Here is a 23,866-nt window from a genome sequence, read left to right as displayed (position 1 = left end):
TCTCACACCATATATAAAATTAAACTCAAAATGGATTAAAGATCTAAATTTATGACTGGAAACCACAAAATTCCTAGAAGAAAACAGGCAGTACACTCTGACTAAGTCTTAGCAATATTTTTTTTGGACCTGTCTCCTCAGGGTAGGGAAGCAAAAGCAAAAATAAACAAATGGTACCTAATTAAACCTAAAAGCTTTTGCACAGCAAAGGAAACTACTGACAAAATGAAAAGACAACCTACTGAATGGGAGAATACATTTGCAAATGATATGTCTGATAAGGGACTAATATCCAAAATATATAAAGAGCTCTTCCTCAATATCAAAAAAGGAAACAACCCAAGTAAAAAAATGGGCAGAAGACCTGAATAGACATTTTTCCAAAGAAAACATACAGATGGCCAACAAGCACATGAAAAGATGCTCAACATCACTAATCCTCAGAGAAATTCAAATCCCTAATGAGATATCACTTCACAGATGTCAGAATGGCTATCCTCAAAAAGATAATGAACAGTAAATGTTGGTGAGGATGTGGAGAAACTGGAACCCTAATACACTGTTGGTGGGAATGTAAATTGGTACAGTCACCTTGGAGAACATTATGGAGGCTCTTCAAAAAACTACCATATGATCCAGCAATTCCACTCCTTGGTACATATCTGAAGTAAATGAAAATACTAACCTGAAAAGATAACACACACCCCAGTGTTCATGGCAGAACTAATTGTAATAGTCATCATATGGAAGCAACCTAAGTGTTCATCAACAGACAAATGGATAAAGAAGAAGTTGGGTGTGTGTGTGTGTATATATATATATATATACACGTATGTGTGTATATATATATGTGTGTGTATGTATATATATATATATATACATACACACACACACAATGGAATATTACTCAGGCATAAAAAAGAATAAAAATTGAGGCAGTGGACTTTGAGAGCAAGATTTATGATTTTATCCCCTTTTCCTCTTTTTGTGAGTGTGTATGTGTATGCTTCTGTGTGAGATTTTGTCTGTATAGATTTGCTTCCACCATTTGTCCTAGGGTTCTATCCATCCGTTTTCTTTTAAATTTTTTTTCTTAATAATTATTTTTTATTTTAGTAACTTTATTTTATCTTTATTTTATTTTACTTGATCTTCTTTCTTTCTTTCCTTCCTACCTTCGCTCCTTCCTTCCTCCCTTCCTCCCCTCCCTCCCTCCCTCCCTTCCTCCCTCCCTCCCTCCCTCCCTCCCTCTCTCTCTCTCCCTCTCTCTCTCTCTCTCTCTCTCTCTCTTTCTTTCTTTCTTTCTTCTTTTACTAATTCTTACTCCACATAATATCAAATGGCGAAAATCTCCCAGAGATCTCCGTCTCAACACCAACACCCAGCTTCACTCAACGACCAGCAAGCTACAGTGCTGGACACTCTATGCCAAACAACTAGCAAGACAGGAACACAACCACACCCATTAGTAGACTCACTGCCTAAAATAATAATAAGTCCACAGACACCCCAAAACACACCACCAGACGTGGACCTGCCCACCAGAAAGATAAAATCCAGCCTCATCCACCAGAACACAGGCACTAGTCCCCTCCACCAGGAAGCCTACACAACCCACTGAACCAACCTTAGCCACTGGGGACAGACACCAAAAACAACGGGAACTACGAATCTACAGCCTGCAAAAAGGAGACCCCAAACACAGTAAGATAAGCAAACTGAGAAGACAGAAAAACACACAGCAGATGAAGGAGCAAGATAAAAACCCACCAGACCTAACAAATGAAAAGAAAATAGGCAGTCTACCTGAAAAAGAATTCAGAATAGTGATAGTAAAGATGATCCAAAATCTTGGAAATAGAATAGACAAAATGCAAGAAACATTTAACAAGGACCTAGAAGAACTAAAGATGAAACAAGCAACGATGAACAACACAATAAATGAAATTAAAAATACTCTAGATGGGATCAATAGCAGAATAACTGAGGCAGAAGAACGGATAAGTGACCTGGAAGATAAAATAGTGGAAATAACTACTGCAGAGAAGAATAAAGAAAAAAGAATGAAAAGAACTGAGGACAGTTTCAGAAACATCTGGGACAACATTAAACGCACCAACATTTGAATTATACGGCTTCCAGAAGAAGAAGAGAAAAAGAAAGGGACTGAGAAAATATTTGAAAAGATTATAGTTGAAAACTTCCCTAATATGGGAAAGGAAATAGTCAATCAAGTCCAGGAAGCACATAGAGTCCCATACAGGATAAATCCAAGGAGAAATACAGCAAGACACATATTAATCAAACTGTCAAAAATTAAATACAAAGAAAACATATTAAAAGCAGCAAGGGAAAAACAATAAATAACACACAAGGGAATCCCCATAAGGTTAACAGCTGATCTTTCAGCAGAAACTCTGCAAGCCAGAAGGGACTGGCAGGACATATTTAAAGGGATGAAGGAGAAAAACCTGTAACTGAGATTACTCTACCCAGCAAGGATCTCATTCAGGGTTGATGGAGAAATTAAAACCTTTACAAACAAGCAAAAGCTGAGAGAGTTCAGCACCACCAAACCAGCTTTACAACAAATGCTAAAGGAACTTCTCTAGGCAAGAAACACAAGAGAAGGAAAAGACCTACAATAACTAACCCAAAACAATTAAGAAAATGGGAATAGGAACATACATATAGATAATTACCTTAAATGTAAATGGACTAAATGCTCCCACCAAAAGACACAGACTGGCTGAATGGATATAAAAACAAGACCCATATATATGCTGTCTACAAGAGACCCACTTCAGACCTAGAGACACATACAGACTGAAAGTAAGGGGATGGAAAAAGATATTCCACGCAAATGGAAACCAAAAGAAAGCTGGAGTAGCAATTCTCATATCAGACAAAATGGACTTTAAAATAAAGTATATTAGAAGAGACAAAGAAGGACACTACATAATGACCAAGGGATCGATCCAAGAAGAAGATATAACAATTGTAAATATTTATGCACCCAATATAGGAGCACCTCAATACATAAGGCAAATACTAACAGCCATAAAAGGGGAAATCAACAGTAACACATTCATAGTAGGGGACTTTAACACCCCACTTTCACCAATGGACAGATCATCAAAAATGAAAATTGATAAGGAAACACAAGCTTTAAATGATACATTAAACAAGATGGACTTAATTGATATTTATAGGACATTCCATCCAAAAACAACAGAATACACATTTTTCTCAAGTGCTCATGGAACATTCCCCAGGATAGATCATATCTTGGGTCACAAATCAAGCCTTGGTAAATTTAAGAAAATTGAAATTGTATCAAGTATCTTTTCCAACCACAGTGCTATGAGACTAGATATCAATTACAGGAAAAGATCTGTAAAAAACACAAATGCATGGAGGCTAAACAATACACTACTTAATAACAAAGTGATCACTGAAGAAATCAAAGAGGAAATCAAAAAATACCTAGAAACAAATGACAATGGAGACACGATGACCTAAAATCTATGGTATGCAGCAAAAGCAGTTCTAAGAGGAAAGTTTATAGCACTAAAATCCTACCTTAAGAAACAGGAAGCATCGCGAATAAACAACCTAATCTTGCACCTAAAGCAATTAGAGAAAGAAGAACAAAAAAACCCCAAAGATAGTAGAAGGAAAGAAAAAATAATGATCAGATCAGAAATAAATGAAAAAGAAATGAAGGAAATGATAGCAAAGATCAATAAAACTAAAAGCTGGTTCTTTGAGAAGATAAACAAAATTGATAAACCATTAGCCAGACTCATCAAGAAAAAAAGGGAGAAGACTCAAATCAATAGAATTAGAAATGAAAAAGGAGAAGTAACAACTGACACTTCAGAAATACAAAAGATCATGAGAGATTACTACAAGCAACTCTATGCCAATAAAATGGACAACATGGGAGAAATGGACAAATTCTTAGAAATGCACAACCTGCCAAGATTGAATCAGGAAGAAATAGAAAATATGAACAGACCAATCACAAGCACTGAAATTGAAACTGTGATTAAAAATCTTCCAACAAGTAAAAGCCCAGGACCAGATGGCTTCACAGGCAAATTCTATCAAACATTTAGAGAAGAGCTAACACCTATCCTTCTCAAACTCTTCCAAAATATAGCAAGGAAGGAACACTCCCAAACTCATTCTACGAGGCCACCATCACCTTGATACCAAAACCAGACAAGGATGTCACAAAGAAAGAAAACTACAGGCCAATATCACTGATGATCATAGATGCAAAAATCCTCAACGAAATACTAGCAAACAGAATCCAACAGTACATTAAAAGGATCATACACCATAATCAAGTGGGGTTTATTCCAGGAATGCAAGGATTCTTCAATATACGCAAATCAATCAACATGATATACCATATTAACAAATTGAAGGAGAAAAACCATATGATCCTCTCAATAGATGCAGAGAAAGCTTTTGACAAAATTCAACACCCATTTATGATAAAAACCCTGCAGAAAGTAGGCATAGAGAGAACTTTCCTCAACATAATAAAGGCCATATATGACAAACCCACAGACAACATCGTCCTCAATGGTGAAAAACTGAAAGCATTTCCACTAAGATCAGGAACAAGACAAGGTTGCCCACTCTCACCACTCTTATTCAACATAGTTTTGGAAGCTTTAGCCACAGCAATCAGAGAAGAAAAGGAAATAAAAGGAATCCAAATTGGAAAAGAAGAAGTAAAGCTGTCACTGTTTGCAGGTGACATGATACTATACATAGAGAATCCTAAAGATGTTACCAGAAAACTACTAGAGCTAATCAATGAATTTGGTAAAGTAGCAGGATACAAAATTAATGCACAGAAATCTCTGGCATTCCTATACACTAATGATGAAAAATCCGAAAGGGAAATCAAGGAAACACTCCCATTTACCCCTGCAACAAAAAGAATAAAATATCTAGGAATAAACCTACCTAAGGAGACAAAAGACCTGTATGCAGAAAATTATAAGACACTGATGAAAGAAATTAAAGATGATAGAAATAGATGGAGATATATACCATGTTCTTGGATTGGAAGAATCAACATTGTGAAAATGACTCTACTACCCAAAGCAATCTACAGACTCAATGCAATCCCTATCAAACTACCACTGGCATTTTTCACAGAACTAGAACAAAAAATTTCACAATTTGTATGGAAACACAAAAGACCCCAAATAGCCAAAGCAATCTTGAGAACGAAAAACAGAGCTGGAGGAATCAGGCTCCCTGACTTCAGACTATACCACAAAGCTACAGTAATCAAGACACTATGGTACTGGCACAAAAAAAGAAAGATAGATCAATGGACCAGGATAGAAAGCCCAGAGATAAACCCACACACATATGGTCACCTTATCTTTGATAAAGGAGGCAGGAATGTACAGTGGAGAAAGGACAGACTCTTCAATAAGTGGTGCTGGGAAAACTGGACAGGTACATGTAAAAGTATGAGATTAGAACACTCCCTAACACCATACACAAAAATAAGCTCAAAATGGATTAAAGACCTAAATGTAAGGCCAGAAACTATCAAACTCTTAGAGGAAAACATAGGCAGAACACTCTATGACATAAATCACAGCAAGATCCTTTTTGACCCACCTCCTAGAGAAATGGAAATAAAAACAAAAATAAACAAATGGGACCTAATGAAACTTCAAAGCTTTTGCACAGCAAAGGAAACCATAAACAAGACCAAAAGACAACCCTCAGAATGGGAGAAAGTATTTGCCAATGAAGTAACTGACAAAGGATTAATCTCAAAAACTTATAAGCAGCTCATGCAGCTCAATAACAAAAAAACAAACAACCCAATCCGAAAGTGGGCAGAAGACCTAAATAGACATTTCTCCAAAGAAGATATACAGATTGCCAACAAACACATGAAACAATGCTCAACATCATTAATCATTAGAGAAATACAAATCAAAACTACAATGAGATATCATCTCACACCAGTCAGAATGGCCATCATCAAAAAATCTAGAAACAATAAATGCTGGAGAGGGTGTGGAGAAAAGGGAACCCTCTTGCACTGCTGGTGGGAATGTGAATTGGTACAGCCACTATGGAGAACAGTATGGAGGTTCCTTTAAAAACTACAAATAGAACTACCATATGACCCAGCAATCCCACTACTGGGCATATACCCTGAGAAAACCAAAATTCAAAAAGAGTCATGTACCAAAATGTTCATTGCAGCTCTATTTACAATAGCCTGGAGATGGAAACAACCTAAGTGTCCATCATCAGATGAATGGATAAAGAAGATTGGCGCATATATACAATGGAATATTACTCAGCCATAAAAAGAAAAGAAATTGAGCTATTTGTAATGAGGTGGATAGACCTAGAGTCTGTCATACCAAGTGAAGAAAGTCAGAAAGAGAAAGACAAATACCATATGCTACCACATATATATGGAATTTAAGGAAAAAAATGTCATGAAGAACCTAGGGGTAAGATGGGAATAAAGACACAGACCTACTAGAGAACGGACTTGAGGATATGGGGAGGGGGAAGGGTAAGCTGTGACAAAGTGAGAGAGAGCCATGGACATATATACACTACCAAACATAAAATAGATAGCTAGTGGGTGGCCACATAGCACAGAGAGATCAGCTCAGTGCTTTGTGACCACGTAGAGGGGTGGGATTGGGAGGGTTGGAGGGAGGGAGGGAGACGCAAGAGGGAAGAGATATGGGAACATATGTATATGTATAACTGATTCACTTTGTTATAAAGCAGAAACTAACACACCATTGTAAAGTGATTATACTCCAATAAAGATGTAAAAAAAAAAAGTCCACCATGTTTCTGATCTGAAAAATCTGCCCTTGCCATCTGGTGCCTAGCCATTCCTACTTTTTCTGTACCTTGAGCCTAAGCCCCACCCCCCACAGCCCAGAGAGCCTTTTCCATCCCTGTGTGTCCTGAGCATTCACCCTGCCCACCACCCAAACCTTGCCCTTGCTTAGGCCCTACCCTCCACAGACAAGGCTTTTTCCCCTCCTTTTTCTTTTCTTTTATTTTCTTTTCTCTCCTCCTCCTTTTTACTATTGTGGTACTGATGTACCTTCTGGTTGTTAATTCATCTATATTTTTATTTTTATATTCTTCCTAACATATCTCTTAGTTTTCTAGTCTAATTTTACTTTTTACTTTGTTATTGTTGGGTTATTTTGTTTTTGCCGCCCAAGGCAGCTTGTGGGATCTTGGTTTATGAACCTGGGGTTGGCCAAAACTCCTGCAGTGGCAGCTCTGTTTTCGAACCACTGGACTAACAGAGAACTTCAGACTCCAGGGAATGAACATTCATCAGAGTGAGGTCTCATGGAGTTCCTCATCTCAGCACCAAGACCCAGATCCACCCAATAGCCTGCAAACCCCGGGGTTAGAAGCCTCAGGCCAAACCACCAGTAAAACAGGAGCACAATCCCACTCATTAAAAAAAGGGGGGGGATGGCAAAAAAAAATGTCACAGATGAAGGAGCAAGGTAAAATCCTACAAGACCAAATAAATGAAGAGGAAATAGGCAATCGACCTGAAAAAGAACTCAGAGTAATGATAGTAAAGATGATCCAGAATCTCAGAAATAGAATGGAGGCATTGATTGAGAAAATACAAGAAATGTTTAACAAAGATCTAGAAGAACTAAAGAACAAATAAACAGAGATGAACAACAAAATAACTGAAATGAAAAATACACTAGAAGTAATCAATAACAGAATAACTGAGGCAGAAGAATGAATAAGTGAGCTGGAAGACAAAATGGTGGAAATAACTGCCAAAGAGCAGAGTAAAGAAAAAAGAATGAAAAGAATTGAAGACAATCTCAGAGACCTCTGGGACAGCACTAAATGCACCAACGTTTGAATTACAGGGGTCCCAGAAGAAGAGAAAAAGAAAGGGTCTGAGAAAATATTTGAAGACATTATAGTTGACAACTTCCCTAACATGGGAAAGGAGTCAGTCAAGTCCAGGAAGCACAGAGAATACCATACAAGATAAACCCAAAGAGAAACATGTGGAGACACATATTAATCAAACTAACAAAAATTAAATTCAAAGGAAAAATATTAAAAGCAGCAAGGGGAAAAAAAATAACATACAAAACAATCCTCATAATGTTATCAGCTGATCTTTCAGCATAAACTCTGTAGGCCAGAAGGGACTGGCAGGATATACTTAAAGTGATGAAAGAGAAAAACCTACAACCAAGATGACTCTACCCAGCAAGGATCTCATTCAGATTTGATGGAGAAGTCAAAAGCTTTTCAGACAAGCAAAAGCTAAGAGAATTCAGTACCACCAAACCACCTTTACAACAAGAGCTAAAGAAACTTCTCTAAGAGGGAAATGCAAGAGAAGAAAAAGACCCACAAAAACAAACCCAAAACAATTAAGAAAATGGTAATAGGAACATACATACAATAATAACCTTGAACGTAAATGGATTAAATGCCCCAACCAAAAGACACAGACTGGCTGAATGGATATAAAAACAAGAGCCATATATTTGCTGTCTACAAGAGACCCACTTCAGACCTAGAGACACATACAGACTGAAAGTAAGGGGATGGAAAAAGATATTCCACACAAATGGAAATGAAAAGAAAGCTGGAGTAGCAATACTCGTAACAGATAAAATAGACTTTAAAATAAAGGCTGTTATAAGAGATAAGGAGCGACACTACATAATGATCAAAGGATCAATCCAAGCAAAAGATATAACAATTATAAAGGTTTATGAACCCAACATAGGAGCACCTCAATACATAAGGCAAATGCTAACAACCATGAAAGGAGAAATTGACAGTAACACAATAATAGTAGGGGACTTTTACACCTCACTTTACCAATGGACAGATCATCCAAACAGAAAATAAATAAGGAAACACAAGCTTTAAATGACACAACAGACCAGATAGATCTAATTGATATTTATAGAACATTCCACACAAAAGTGGCAGAATACACTTTCTTCTCAAGTGCACATGGAACATTCTTCAGGATAGATTACATCTTGGGTCACAAATCAAGCTTTGGAAAATTTAAGAAAATTGAAATCATATCAAGCATCTTTTCTGACCACAACGCTATGAGAATAGAAATCAATTACAGGAAAAAAAACTGTAAAAACACAGATACCTGGAGGCTAAACAGTGTGCTACTAAATAACCAAGAGATCACTGAAGAAATCAAAGAAGAATTTAAAAAATACATAGAAACAAATGACAATGAAAACCTATGGGACACAGCAAAAGCAGTTCTAAGTGGGAAGTTTATAGCAATACAACCTCACCTCAAGAAACAAGAAAAATCTCAAATAAACAATCTAACCCTACACTTAAAACAACTAGAGAAAGAAGAACAAAGAAAACCCAAAGTCAGTAGAAGGAAGGAAATCATAAAGATCAGAGCAGAAATAAATGAAAGAGAAATGAAGAAAATAGCAAAGATCAATAAAACTAAAAGCTGGTTCTTTGAGAAGATAAACAAAATTGATAAACCCTTAGCCAGACTCATCAAGAAAAAAAGGGAGAGGACACAAATCAATAAAATTAGAAATGAAAAAGGAGAAATCGCAACTGACACTGCAGAAATACAAAGGATTATAAGAGACTACTACAAACAACTATATGCCAATAAAATGGACAACCATGAAGAAATGGACAAATTCTTGGAAACATACAAATTTCCAAGACTGAATCAGGAAGAATTAGAAAATATAAACAGATCTATCACATGTAATGAAATTGAAACCGGAATTAAAAATCTTCCAACAAACAAAAGTCCACAACCAGGTGGCTTCACAGGCGAATTCTATCAAACATTTAGAGAAGAGCCAACACCTATCCTTCTCAAACTCTTCAAAAAAATTGCAGAGGGAGAAACACTCCCAAATTCATTCTATGAAGCCACCATCACCCTGATATCAAAATCAGAAAGATATCACAAAAAAAGAAAATTATAGACCAATATCACTCGTGAACATAGATGCAAAAACCCTGAGCAAAATACTAGCAAACAGAATCTAACAGCACATTAAAAGGATCATACACCATGATCAAATGGGGGAAGAGCACAGCTGTTTTTATAACAGAGCATAGCTGTTTTTTTTTGTTTTTTTGTTTTTTTTTTGCGGTACGCGGGCCTCTCACTGTCGTGGCCTCTCCCATTGCGGAGCACAGGCTCCGGACGCGCAGGCTCAGCGGCCATGGCTCATGGGCCCAGCCGCTCTGCGGCATGTGGGATCTTCCCGGACCGGGGCACGACCCCGTGTTCCCTGCATCGGCAGGCGGACTCTCAACCACTGCGCCACCAGGGAAGCCCCATAGCTGTTTTTATAACAAGCTTTGTAGAGATATTTATTTTTTGTTTTCTGTATTTTTTTTTTTTTTTTTTTTTTTTTTTTTTTTTTTGCGGTACGCGGGCCTCTCACTTTTGTGGCCTCTCCCAAAATCACAGACTACTATAAAGAGCCTGATAGCCTTTTGGAGTTTTTCATTAGTGTCTTCTATGAGATAGAATCTTTGCAAAGTAAATGAGAAGAATGGATGAAAGCAGGAATAGTGATCTTCAGAAAGGAAATAATAAGCAAGAAGAACAGAAGAAGCATTTCACGGGCATTCTGAATAAAAAGAAAACAAACTTCAAACAATGTAGCATTCTATTTTCAGCTGAGAAATAATAGCAACAGAAGGCACATCAGTTTGTTTTCTGTAGCTATCAGATATTGAATGACTGTTTCCAAACACAGGTTCCAGCATAACACCACCATAATCTGAAAAAAGGATTATCATAAGGGTGTGAACCATCTCTGTATGTGTACTCATTTTGTGCAACAGAGCCCTATAGTTCTAGGCAAACATGAAGATAACTACAGCCATCATTCATATCGTGTATGACAGCATTAGTCATAAAGTGGCTTAATACTGTATTTGCAACTAAGTAGGACAAAATTTCCTCAATTGCTTTCAGGTGCTTATGTACCTAACCTCCTCCAGAGTTGCACAGTATTTTTTTTAAAGTTTTAAAATAAAATAATGTGGTTAGTTGCCTAGTAAGTAAAGGTGTTTAATAAATGTTTGATAAAGATGAAAAGCAGACCTGGAAAAGTAGTGTGGAATGGGCCCCTGATTTAAAGTGGCAGTGTTTTTAAAAATATATATTTTAAGGTTAGGGTGATAACAGGAATACAGGCATACCTTAGAGATATTGTGAGTTCAGTTCCAGACTACCACAATAAAGCAAATATTGCAATAATGCGAGTCACACAATTTTTTTGGTTTTCCAGTGCATATAAAAGTTATTTTTACACTATACTGTAGTCCATTATTGTCTTAAAAAACAATGTAAATACCTTAATGAAAAAATACTTTATTGTTAAAAAATGCTAACAATCATCTGAGCCTTTAGCCAGTCATAATCTTTTTGCTGGTGGAGGGTCTTGTCTTGATGTTGATGCTGCTGACTGATCAGGGTGGTGTTTGCTGAAGTTTGAGGTGGCCGTGGCAGTTTCTTAAAATAAGACAATAATGAATTTTGCCACATCAATTGACTCTTCCTTTCATGAAAGGTGTCTCTTTAGCATGCAATGCTGTTTAATAGCATTTTACTCACAGAACTTCTTTCAAAATTGGAAGTCAAATCCTCTCAAGACCTGCCGCTGCTTTGTCAACTAAGTTTATGTAATATTCTAAATCCTTTGCTTTCATTTCAGCAATCTTCACAGCATCTTCACCATGAGTAGATTCAGTCCTAAGAAAACACTTTCTTTGCTCAACCATAAGAAGCATCTCCTCATCCATTTAAGTTTTATAATGACACTGCAGCAATTCACTCACATCTTAAAGCACCACTTCTAATTCTAGTTCTCTTGCTATTTCCACCACATCTGCAGTTACTTCCTCCCCTGAAGTTTCGAACCCCTCAAAGTCATCCATGACTATTAGAATCAACTTCCTCCAAACTCATGTGAATGTTGATGTTTTGACCTCTTCTCACAAATCACAAATGTTCTTAATTGTATCTAGAATGGTGAATCCTTCCCAGAAGGCTTTCAATTTACTTTGCCTGGATCCATGAAAAGAATCACTATCTATGGCAGCTACAGCCTTAGGACGTGTATTTATTAAATAATAAGACTTGAAAGTTGAAATGACTCCTTGATCCATGAGCTGCAGAATGGGTGTTTGTGTTAGTATGTATGAAAACAGCATGAATCTCATTGCACATCTCTATCAGAGCTCTTGGGTGACGGGATACATTGTCAATGAGCAGTAATATTTTGAAAGCAATCTTTTTTTCTGAGCAGTAGGTCTCAGCAGTGGGCCTAAAATATTTAGTAAACCATGTTGTAAACATATGTGCTGTCATCTGGGCTTTGTTCTTCCATTTATAGAGCACAGACTGGGTTGATTTAGTAGAATTCTTAAGGGCCCCAGGATTTTCAGAATGGTAAGTGAGCACTGACTTCAACTGAAAGTCACCAGCTGCACTAGCCCCTAAGAATCAACCTGTCCTTTGAAGCTTTCAAGCCAGGCATTGACTTCTCCTCTGTAGCTATGAAAGTCCTAGATGGCATCTTCTTCCAATATTAGACTGTTTTGCCTACATTGAAAATCTGTTGTTTAGTGCAGCCACCTTCACTAATGATCTTAGCTAGATCTGGCTAACTTGCAGCTTCTATATCAGCACTCACTGCTTCACCTTGCACTTTTATGTTATGGAGAAGGCTCCTTTCCTTAAACCTCATGAACCAACCTCTGCTAGCTTCAAACTTTTCTTCTGCAGCTTCCTCACCTCTCTCAGCCTTTGTGGAATTGTAGAGAGTTAGGGCCTTGCTCTGGATTGAGCTTTGGCTTAAGGGAATGTTGTGGCTGGCTTGATCTTCTACCCAGACCACTACAACTTTCTCCACATCAGCAAAAAGCCTGTTTTGTGTGTTCACCAAAGTTAGTACTTTTAATTCCCTTCAAGAACTTTCCTTTGCATTCACAACTTAGCTAACTGCTTCGTGAAGAGGCCTACCTTATGGTCTATCTCAGCTTTCGACCTGCCTTCCTCACTAAGCTTAATCATTTCTAGCTTTTGATTTAATGTGAGAAATGTGCAACTTTTCCTTTAATTTGAACACTTAGAGGCCATGTAGGATTATTAATTGGTCCAATTTCAATATTGTTCTGTCTCAGGGAATAGAAAGGCCCGAGAAGAAGGAGAGGGATGGGGGAACAGCCAGTCAGTAGAGCAATCAGAACACACAGAACATTTATAAATTAGGTTTGTCATCTCACATGGGCACAGTTCGTGGACCCCAAAACAATTACAATAGTAACATCAAAGATCACGTATCTCAGATCATCATAACAAATATAATAATAATGAAGTTTGAAACATTGTGAGAATTACCAAAATGTGACACAGAGACAAGAAGTGGGCAAATGCTGCTGGAAAATCAGCACTGATAGACTGCTTGATGCAGGGTTGCCACAAACCTTCAATTTGTAAAAAAAAAAAAACGCAGAATCTGTGAAGCTCAATAAAATGAAGTGCAATAAAACAAGGTGTATCTATAAAACAGGGGAATGTATGAGAATGATATAGTCATGCTGAAAATAATGTTAAGTTGAAAATAACATCAAACCGTTCAAACTTCCTGCTTCGCTTATTACAGTTAAGTAAAATCATATGAGACTATACTAAGAGATGGAAAAAGAAATGAAATCCTATAGAGTTTAATGTTCAATGGGTTCTATTTTCTGTAAAACTGTTTAAGTTTATAATAACTCCACTAAACTTGTTCACGCCAAACACCTAGGAGTTATCTTTGATTCATCCCTGTCCCTCATACTCTAAATCCAATCCCTCTGCAACTTCTGTAGACTTTACCTCCGAAATATCAATATATCCCAACTTTGTCCATTTATCTCTACCTCCACTACTATCAACACTGTTTACCCAGCTTTATCTGGAGCACTACAAAATTCTCCTAGCTAGTCTGTCAGCTGCCACTTTTGACCACCATCAATCCAAGTGACAGTGGTGTGGTGTCCATTTAAAAACATAAATCAGGTAATGTCACTCTTCAGCTAAAACCTCTCCAATGGCTGCCCAGTTTATCTAGAAAGACTTCCAGACTCCTCACCCTAACCTACAATCCCCTCCCTGATGTGGCCCCTGGCTCTGACCCGACTATGCTCCAGCACCCTGCATTCTTTCTGTTCCTCTAACAGTCCAAGCTCATGCCTGCTTTTATGCCTTGTACTTTCTATTTCTCTGCCTGGAATGCTTCCTTTGATCTTTGCATGGCTCGGTTCTTCTTGGCATTTGCATATCAGAACAAATGTCCTCTCCTTTGAGAGAGACATTTTCTGATCAACCAACACAGTTATATTCTCTATCATATCACCCAATTCCATTTTTTAAACAGCACTTTTTACCACCTGGTATTTTCTTATGCATTTATTTATTTGGCTACTCCCTACTAGAATGTAAACTCCATGAGATTAAAGACATTATCTTATTCACTGCCATATTTGCAGCTCCTAAAACACTATCTGGAACATATCTGATTTGTGATAAATATTTCTAAATAAATGAATGAAAAAAGAGGATGAAAACAAATTTTGTTTAATAATTTAACGAGATGTTCAGTGGTTAAGATTTGTTGCTCCAAGGGCACACGGTAAAGCTTACTCTCTGTGGATGGTCCAAAATAAGGAACAATCTAAATGTATAGCAATTGGGATGTATATGTCTGTCCTCTTCCTCCCTGTCTCAGAAACGTTAGAAATCACTTGTCCCCAACCTCTCATTTTTCAGAAGAGTAAACAATCATATATAACAGGGGTCCCCAACACCCAGGCTGCAGACTGGTACCGGTCTGCGGCCTGTTAGGAACCAGGCCACACAGCAGGAGGTGAGTGGCGGGCGAGCAAGTGAAGCTTCATCTGCTGCTCCCCGTCGCTCCCCATCGCTTGCGTTACCGCCTGAAGCACCCCTCCTACCCCATTCGTGGAAAAATTGTCTTCCACGAAACCGGTCCCTGGTGCCAAAAAGGTTGGGGACTGCTGATATATATATAGGATTAAATGATCACACAGCTAGTAAGTTGCAGAACTGGGACTGGAACCCACCTCGCCTGAGTTCCGGTGTGGTGTTCTTTCCACACCTTTCTTATTACTAAAAATAAATATTTTGGTCATTATCAAATACTTGTTCTATTATGGCATAACAAAGCTTAAAAGATAGGTCTTTCATGAAGAGAACTAATGAATTCAAGAAAGTTTTACTTATGAGTGTATGGTCTGCTATGGGCGAGAACTTAAAATTGTAAAACAAAAATAAATCACACGTGTTCAATCCTCACGAAAAACTAACACTTGGCTAAAGTTGAATGATGACATCTAAAAGTTAGAGATGTATTGCAATACAGGTGCTAGAAGTAATTTGTAACATTGCAAAATGTCACAGAGGATTAAATTTTAACATATTAGATTTTCAATTCACAGAAAGATTGTATATAGTAAATCAATTTCCACTTTAAGTAACAGAAGTTTAAAAAAGGCATAAGCCAATAGTTCTAGTAAGTTGAGTGAGTTTTTTTAAAAACTTATGGTCAGAGTAGCAAAAACTTAACCTGGATATCTGAAAATCTTCAAAATTGATTTATGGAGTTAATACTATTTTAAAAGATTTCCAGATCACAGCATGCTTTCACATTTATATTTCAATTATTTTCACTGTACAAAAACCCTAAAACTTACAATTAATGGTTATAATGCCTCCAGATCATATGCATTACAGGACAGGAGACTGTGATCCTTATATTCTCCAGCAAAAATTCTTTTGAGTATAAAATGGCGGAGACAAAGGAGTCACAAGGTATCAGAATATGACATGAATGCATTTGCAAATCAAGCGGAGGTATTAGGTGACTATCACAGAGCTAGGACACTCAGGGAGCATGAAAGACAGCAGATTATCCCTGTCCTCAAGAAATTTACAATCATGTTGATGAGAAAAAAATTTACATCAAAACCCACAATTGTATTGTACACACATATGCACAGAGGGTGAAAATCATAGAAAGTAAATAAACTTTAAAGGTATCTCTTCCCTGATAAATATCAGCTTGTACTATTAGGCACTGTGAATAGGGTTTCTCAGCTTACATGTCTCACTTTTTGGAGTGCTCTCAGCTTTGATTCTGTAACACCTCAGAGATTCCAGAGGAGTGCTGAACCATGTGACAAAAGTCTTCAGGTGGACCTTGAAACAATCTTTAAAGAAATCTTTTTAGGTAGGCAAAACTTTATTTCGTTTGGTTTCTGTTTTTTAATTCTGAAAGCACCAATTTTATTTTCCAAGGGACACCTCTTTTCAGATGCAAATGTGACTATTTCCTAAACACTCTATTCAAATGTTAACATTATTCCTTTCTGAATGCTAATTAACAAAAAGAAGGAATGGTTCATACTTGGTTCTTGATTTTGAATCGATGTGAAATATGGATGTTTCCCTCTTTGGACCAGATTTTTCTTTAAGGTATCTTTTCGTTGATTGTAAAATACATCATATACACAGAAGGCTGTACAAAGTACATATGTGCAGTTTAAATAATAAATACCCACTGAATGCCCATGTAACTATCACTCAGGTTAAGAAATAAAATCCCAGGTGTTTTTGAATGCACTGTCACAGAAGGAAGGGAGCAGTTTACGATGAGACAGAGTCTAAATTTCCTTGTTGTTCCTTAATCAAAAATGAAAAATTTCCCTCCTCATTTCTCTTTTGACATGTTAGTCCCAAATTTGGAAAAGGTCCTGAAGTAAACAAGTACAAACACCTTACTTCCTAACTCCTGAACTCAAATTAAATTCTTTACGTAATAGTTCATGATGCTCCCTGGTGAGGTATTCAAGGGGAAGAGGGAACGTATAGTTAATGAAGAACGAAATATTTTAAACCTATGCTGCTGACGTTTTTATAATTATGACTTACTGTCCTGTATTGTTGCTATTTTTTTTAAAAAACCTCATGTGAAAAATTTGACAGGGAAGAATGATTAACAAGCCTAAATAAAACGTGGTATCTAACGTGACTCTCAAGGGCAGTGGCCCTAAATACTGAAGAGTGCATTGAATGACTGATGTTTCCTCTTTTGCAGAAAAAAAAAATCCATTGTCTTCTGGGCTTATCACCTTATGTAGTATTTTGCACTTAGGTAAAATCCTTCATTCAACAAGTAGTTACTGAGTTCAATGCAGTACTAAGCACCATGAAGAGGTGAACAAAAGTAGAAAAACATAATCCCTGCCTTCAGGGGAGCTTAAATACACTGGGGAAGATAAAGCATCCACTAATGAGGCAACTGAAAAAAGTACTTACAATCCATAAACAATTGTCTGAGAGTAAAGCACAGACTGAACGTAGAAACTCACGAAACTAAAGCAGTTTGTAAGGGTGTTGTTTTCAACTTAGAACACATTTTACCAACAGAAATGTGATAAATAAATGCTGATTGGGTTTATAGGTTTGCCAAAAGAAACTCATTTAATTCGGAATATAGGGAAATTTTCTTTGTATATTTGCCAGGAAAATACAGTAGAAAGCAAAAGTGTCGTAATACTATTAGACAAAAATTGGAAAACAAAAACGATTATGAAATAGGTTTATAAAATACATCTCGATATATTCTGAATGCTGAGGCTTGAGAAAGAGCATGTTTAATTAAAGCAGGTGGATGAAGACTTCTGTGGAGATTCAGAAAGGGATCCCTATCAAGAACACCTGCAGTCCGCGACATATCTCTCTTTCAACTTCAAAATATATATTTTTCACTTTCATTCACTCATTCAACAAGTATTTATTGAGGATCTCCACTACATGTCAGGCACTGGGAGTACATGGGGAGAGCGCATGGGGAACACACCAGAACACAGGGATCTTACCTTCTAGTGGGGGCTGGGAGGGAAAAACAATGATGTCAAGAACGGATAAGTGCTTTTCCTTGCTTCGTGTTGACCATTACTCTGTTTATGACCAATATTAATTTTATATTTACCACCCTCCATGATTGGGGTTGGAATGTCTCTTTGTTCTAAATGGAACTAAAGGAGGGTGGGGCAAATATAGGGCACAGACATTTCCCGAGGTTTCTGGCAACAACCCCAGGATGGGAGAGGGACGTATGTTAGAAAAGATGACCTCAGCTATGACCAATGAGAGAAAGAAAATGGGCATGATTCCTTTGAGGAGGAAGGGTGTTACATCAGGCAGAAATCACCAAAGCCTTGCCATCAGTCACAGAGAGCTTGGGCACTGTTAAAAGGAGGTAGTTTGCATTGGCCATTTAAACCTGTCTTGGCCATTTCTTTTCTCCTCTTTTTCTCCCTTCCTCCTTCCTTGTTTCCATTCCTTCTTCCCTCCCTCCACCCTCCCTCCCTCCCTCCCTCCCTTCCTCCCTTCTCTCCTTCCTTCCTTGAAGCAAACATATATTGGTGATTGCCAGGCACAATCCTAAGCATGAGGGATACAAAGAGGAATATGACACAGTCCTGGCCCTGGTCCTCAAGCAGTTTATAGCCTAAAACAGCGTTCCCAACTCAGGGATTCGTTATATCCAGGGGTAGTACTTTTAACTACTTAGCAACCCATGTAGCACAAGCCTACCGATGAGAATATATGCCAGTCAAGGTTCCAGAGTAGGGTTCTGGAAATCCACTGCTGTGCTAGTAGTTAACCTTGTAGTGGCTGCATAGTGGCGAGGAAGGAGGTCCTGAGGGAGGGGTTGGAGTAGCCAGGATAATTGGGTAGGTAACAGCACTTGGAGGGGGATTGGTTTGTGGCAGTAACTATTTACCAAATGGTTAACAATGACAGTCATTTAATGATGATATGACTGTATCAATGGGTACCAATTAAATCCTTAGCTCTAACTACAGCCAACAGTTAGGAAAAGAAGGCAGTGGTTGTAGTGAGATTATGTGAGTGAGGGAAGCTTTCCTGAGTGAGTACTGAGCTTAGTCTTGAGAAAGAAGATTGGCATTAATTGGTGACTAGGAAGGGGAGGACATTTAGACGTGAGAAATAGCCCAAGTAACAGTGGAAATGGATAAATCATATATATAGAATGCCATTAAAGAGACCAACTTAACTGGAAGTGTGGGCAGTGAGAATGTATTGTAATAGGATGAAGAGTGCATTTGGAAGAATGGGTTGTGTGTAGCAAGGGAGAGAGGGGGTTGGTTGTAGTGTCAATTGGGAAGAGGGAAACATATGCTAGGGTTACAAGTTTAGTTCTGACATAGCAGGAAAAAAGGGGGGTGGCTACTCTGTCCTCGAGCAGTATGATGAAAGTGACGTATGAGGAAAACCATTCTGCTGACTATATAGAGACTGAAGAAGGGTAAGGCCAGTTTAAGTGGCTACTTCAGCAACCCTGGGGAAGAGTTCATTAGGGCATGAACCAGTATGGTGACTATGGAAATGAAAGGAAGGGTTCAATCTCACAGATATTGCAAGACCACGTGAGGAGCGGAGAAAGGAATCGATGATAAGCATAATATATTACATCTTAAATATGATAGCTGGCTTTCTAAACACCCAAAGAAAAATGTAAGTCTCTAATACTAATTCCTTAAAAATAGCAAATTTAGCCATATAACGATCCTATCTAATTTACAAAATAAAGATCCTAACTCTTCACGATGAGGCAGTATGAACTGATAATCTTTTGATACTAAGAACGAGGCTACTGTATGATACCACAAGGAACAGCATTAGCTAATTTTTTTTACTGTTCATTTATATTAACACAGAAAATGCATATAGTATGAAGTTGTTGACATTTATGTGAAATCTGCTAGATTTAATTGTTCTGATGTTCAGTTTACTTACTAAGTCACTTCCAAATGAAAGTTTTATCTTTTGAAGGTGGAAAGAAATGCTTGATTTTTAACTGAGTTAATTTTCAATTGACTCCTGAGATAACAGGGAAGCTTTAGGAGCCTAATTAAACCATGTATTTGCTCTAATTACTTTAGCCGCAGACTGCAAGGAAACAAAAGCAGCAAACAGACCTGTTCTGTGCGCAGCAGCCAGGCATTTGACGGTTGTTTTCTCCAGCAGAGATTTTGAGTAGCACAGAAGTAAAGCTGAGACGAAAAGCCATCATCTGCAAGCAGTGGCGGCAGCCACAAATCACAGGGCAGCCCCTTTTCCTGCACAGTGTAGAAAACATCATTTATCGTGCATGATTTTACTTATGTCCTAACAGAGAAAGCAATCATCATCACTAGCATCATTTTTTGATATCAAGGTAGCACCACATTTTTATCAACATAATTGGATGTTAGCTCACAAAAACTCTAGAGTTAATACTTAAAGGACAACTTATATATTGGGCGAGAATAATAGTGTTTTTAATACTGGCTACTTTTTCCTCTCAGGCTTTATTCTCTTGAACAATGTCCCTATTTAAAGTAACGGTTTAATTTTCAAGCTAAGTAAATCCACATTTCTATTGTTCATTTTGATTTTAGAACAAGTGGAATTTAGAAGACTGATGATCATCTGTATGAGGAAAAAAGCAGATGAGTTTTTATTACTACTGACTATCAATTCAGTCAAACAACTGCTTTCTTAAAACAGGATTCACAGGAGATTCCTTTTAAAGGCAAACTGCACTAAAGGCATATTTCTTCATTAGATAGAAACTGTTTTAAAGGTACTGTGGCTGTATTTATCCATTGATCTTAGTTTCTAGGTGTAAAATACCAGCTGAAATGCTTGAGTTTCCCCCCTTCAGCTAAAGTGGTAAACAAATAAAAAATATTGTAGATTTCATTACTTCTTATCTGCTGTTTTAAAAATCTGTGCTTGAGATTCTTGGTTCAGAGTCCAAACTTTACAGAAATTATGACAACTTGAGCTTTCTGGGGTAACTTGTCCTAAATATAAAAACAAAAAATTAAGAGACAAGAATCTACAACCAAAGGAGAGTAGAACAGTAAAAGCAACCATCTGGTGAGTTCAGGCCAAATACAAAGTCTCTCCTTTTTGCCTGAACCATCTAGAGGTCTGTACCACCCCTCTGCTTTATTTTGCCTATGGAAACCTGACCTAAACTAAACAACTATTCTATATCATTAAGTTGTCCAGGAAGATGAAAGTTTAAATATATGTCAGACAAGCTACAGCATCTGGTGCAATTCAGTAATGATCGTCTCCTCCAGAGAGCTTCAGTGTTGGAACAACTTTTAGAACTGAGGAGATTTGGTTAACCTATGTAAAGAAAATAACGTTCTTCTAGCCACACATTCTCCCTGTTCACAAATACTAATATTGACCATATCCTCTCCCATCGTAGAAAACACAGAAAGTAAGATCCCTCTATGAAACATTTCACTCTCTCTCTAATTCCATTCTGTTGCAGCCAAATAATATACTTTGCATACAAATAATCAACATTGATAATCTTTCACTGCAGTTATTTAAAATTATTTTCATGCTTGTTTTTGTTTTAACACATTGATTAGTCCTAGGGGTTCCCCCGCTAGAGTAGAAAATAATGTCTTACAAACTATTGTTTAAGAGTGCTCCATAACATTTAAGAAGTATAGAAGCTCTCTTATAATTTGTTGATATGAGAACAAACTTAGTTCTCTCTTTAAAATAGCAGGTAAGTTTAGATATGTGAGTTTGTTTAAAAGAAGGTTAGAAGTGATCATGGTAACATTTGTGTGTGTCAGTATCTCCCTTCTAAACTACACTACAAACCTCCTTGTGCCAAATTTACACATCTTTCAAAACAGAAGAGAATCTAGCTTAAAAGTGATATTTTTCATCAACAGACTAGGAAAAAACTTGCAACAAATATGACAAGGTTTTAATATCTTTATTATGTAAACAAGTCACACATAATAAGACAAAAAAACCCACCCCCAAAACACTGAGAACCCAACAGGTAAGGCAAAGGACACAAAAAGACACTTTAAAGAAGATAACACTATTGTCCGCAAATATATGTAAAAGGTTTTTTTTTTTCTAATCTCACTAGTAAAAAAAAATGCAAATTAAAAAAACAGTGGAATACCATTTAACCCATCTTATCAGTGATTTTAAAAAAATAACAATATACAATTCTGGCAATCAGTGTGGTGACAGGGTAAACTGATAAAATATTTTTGAAAAATAATGCATCAGATAGAAGTTCATATATTTTAACCCAGTAATTCCACTCCTCAGTTTCTACCCCAGGAGAATAATTCTCAACATTAAAAAAAAAATCTATAGGTCCAAGATGTTCATTGCGGCATTATTTATAATATTAAAAAAAAGAAAACAACCTAAATACCTCGAACAGAGGGATGATTAAGTACATTAATATACAGCTGCCTAGAATAGTTTGCTGCATTTTAAATAATGTTTAGGTTGATCTATAATAATATGGGCAAATGTTATCATGTAATGTTAAGTGAAAAGAACAAGATACAATATTCTATACATTGTAAGCCTACCACTCTATGATAAAATTCTATAAAGACATGAGGATTTAAAAATCTATTATTCTCAGTATTTTCAAAATTTTATTCAACATGCAGTTTAATGTTTTCCCATACATTTTTAAATGTCAAGTTTTTACTCAAAGCACTTTCAAATGCATTGCCTTGTTTTCAAAACATTTCTATCTAAAGCAAAACCCAGTGCTTGGAAAGGCTTATGAAACATTATAACATCTATCATAAAAATCTCAAATGATTTTAATCATTTTCATTTTGGTTATAGGAGTAGGGAATCTTCTATATATGTGACCAAGCAGCTGAAACGTGGGTAGCAGCTGCAGTCAGAGCTCTGTCAGCATCCACACTCCTTCTACCTCTAGCCCCTTTCAGAAATCACGGCTGCTCCTAGCACCTGTGAATATACTGTGCTTATAAACCGGTGGCAGCAGAGGGAATGTTAATGGTTATTTCTAATATTTTGGAGACAGCCAAAACCAATTTCTTTTCTCCCAAAATGGGAACATCAAAAAGGAGTCATTCATCCAAATGTGTTTATTCTGTTACTAACAGAGAACAAATTCTTAAGAGGGCAGGGTTGGGGGTTATTTTTATGATGTATACATTGCTTGGTTTACTGTTAGATTTTATGAATAATACGCTTTGCAGCATCTACCCAAGGGCAAAGGTGAACTGACATTCCATTCTTTTAGAAATACCACGTCCCACCCTCCCCCTCCAAAATCCCTCTTTGCAATTGTGGTCACCCCTTTAACATTTTAATGTAACATGGACCCATCTCCACAGTTAGGAAGCTGAAATCCTAGTAGGAGAGAGAGAGAGAGAGAGAGAGAGAGAGAGAGAGGAATTGAGAAACACTTCAGGTTGCACTTACACTCCAGCAGTTTTTCCAGAAACAGAGGAGGCAGTAGTTCTTATTTTTGAGGTGTCAAGTTGTAGACTGAGATTCAGCAAAAATCTTCTTTTCTCGACGCAAGGGATGTGAAATATATTCTAGGATATGTGTTCAGTATGATCCTTTGTTCTAGGTATGAGCTATTCTTTTTCTAAAGTTTTTCGGTCTCGATCAAGGAAAGGGAAACTTAATATTATTTTGAAATTCTCTTAAAGACGCCTTTCAAAGCATCTCCCACGGGAAAATATCACGACAGCTCAACACTGGTGTATTTGAGTAAGAATCGAGTCCGATTTTTTTTTCGTCATGGCTGTTTTGCAGGCCCCCAAATTTGTGCTTTCATAGTCAGCATTAATCTAATAGCCAGAAACACCATCTTTTGCC

The sequence above is a fragment of the Orcinus orca genome, chromosome X, assembly GCF_937001465.1.
Source record: "Orcinus orca chromosome X, mOrcOrc1.1, whole genome shotgun sequence".
In the NCBI taxonomy this organism is placed as follows: Eukaryota; Metazoa; Chordata; class Mammalia; order Artiodactyla; family Delphinidae; genus Orcinus; species Orcinus orca.
The sequence above is the reverse complement of the archived record's forward strand: the minus strand, read 5'-3'. Positions refer to the sequence as shown.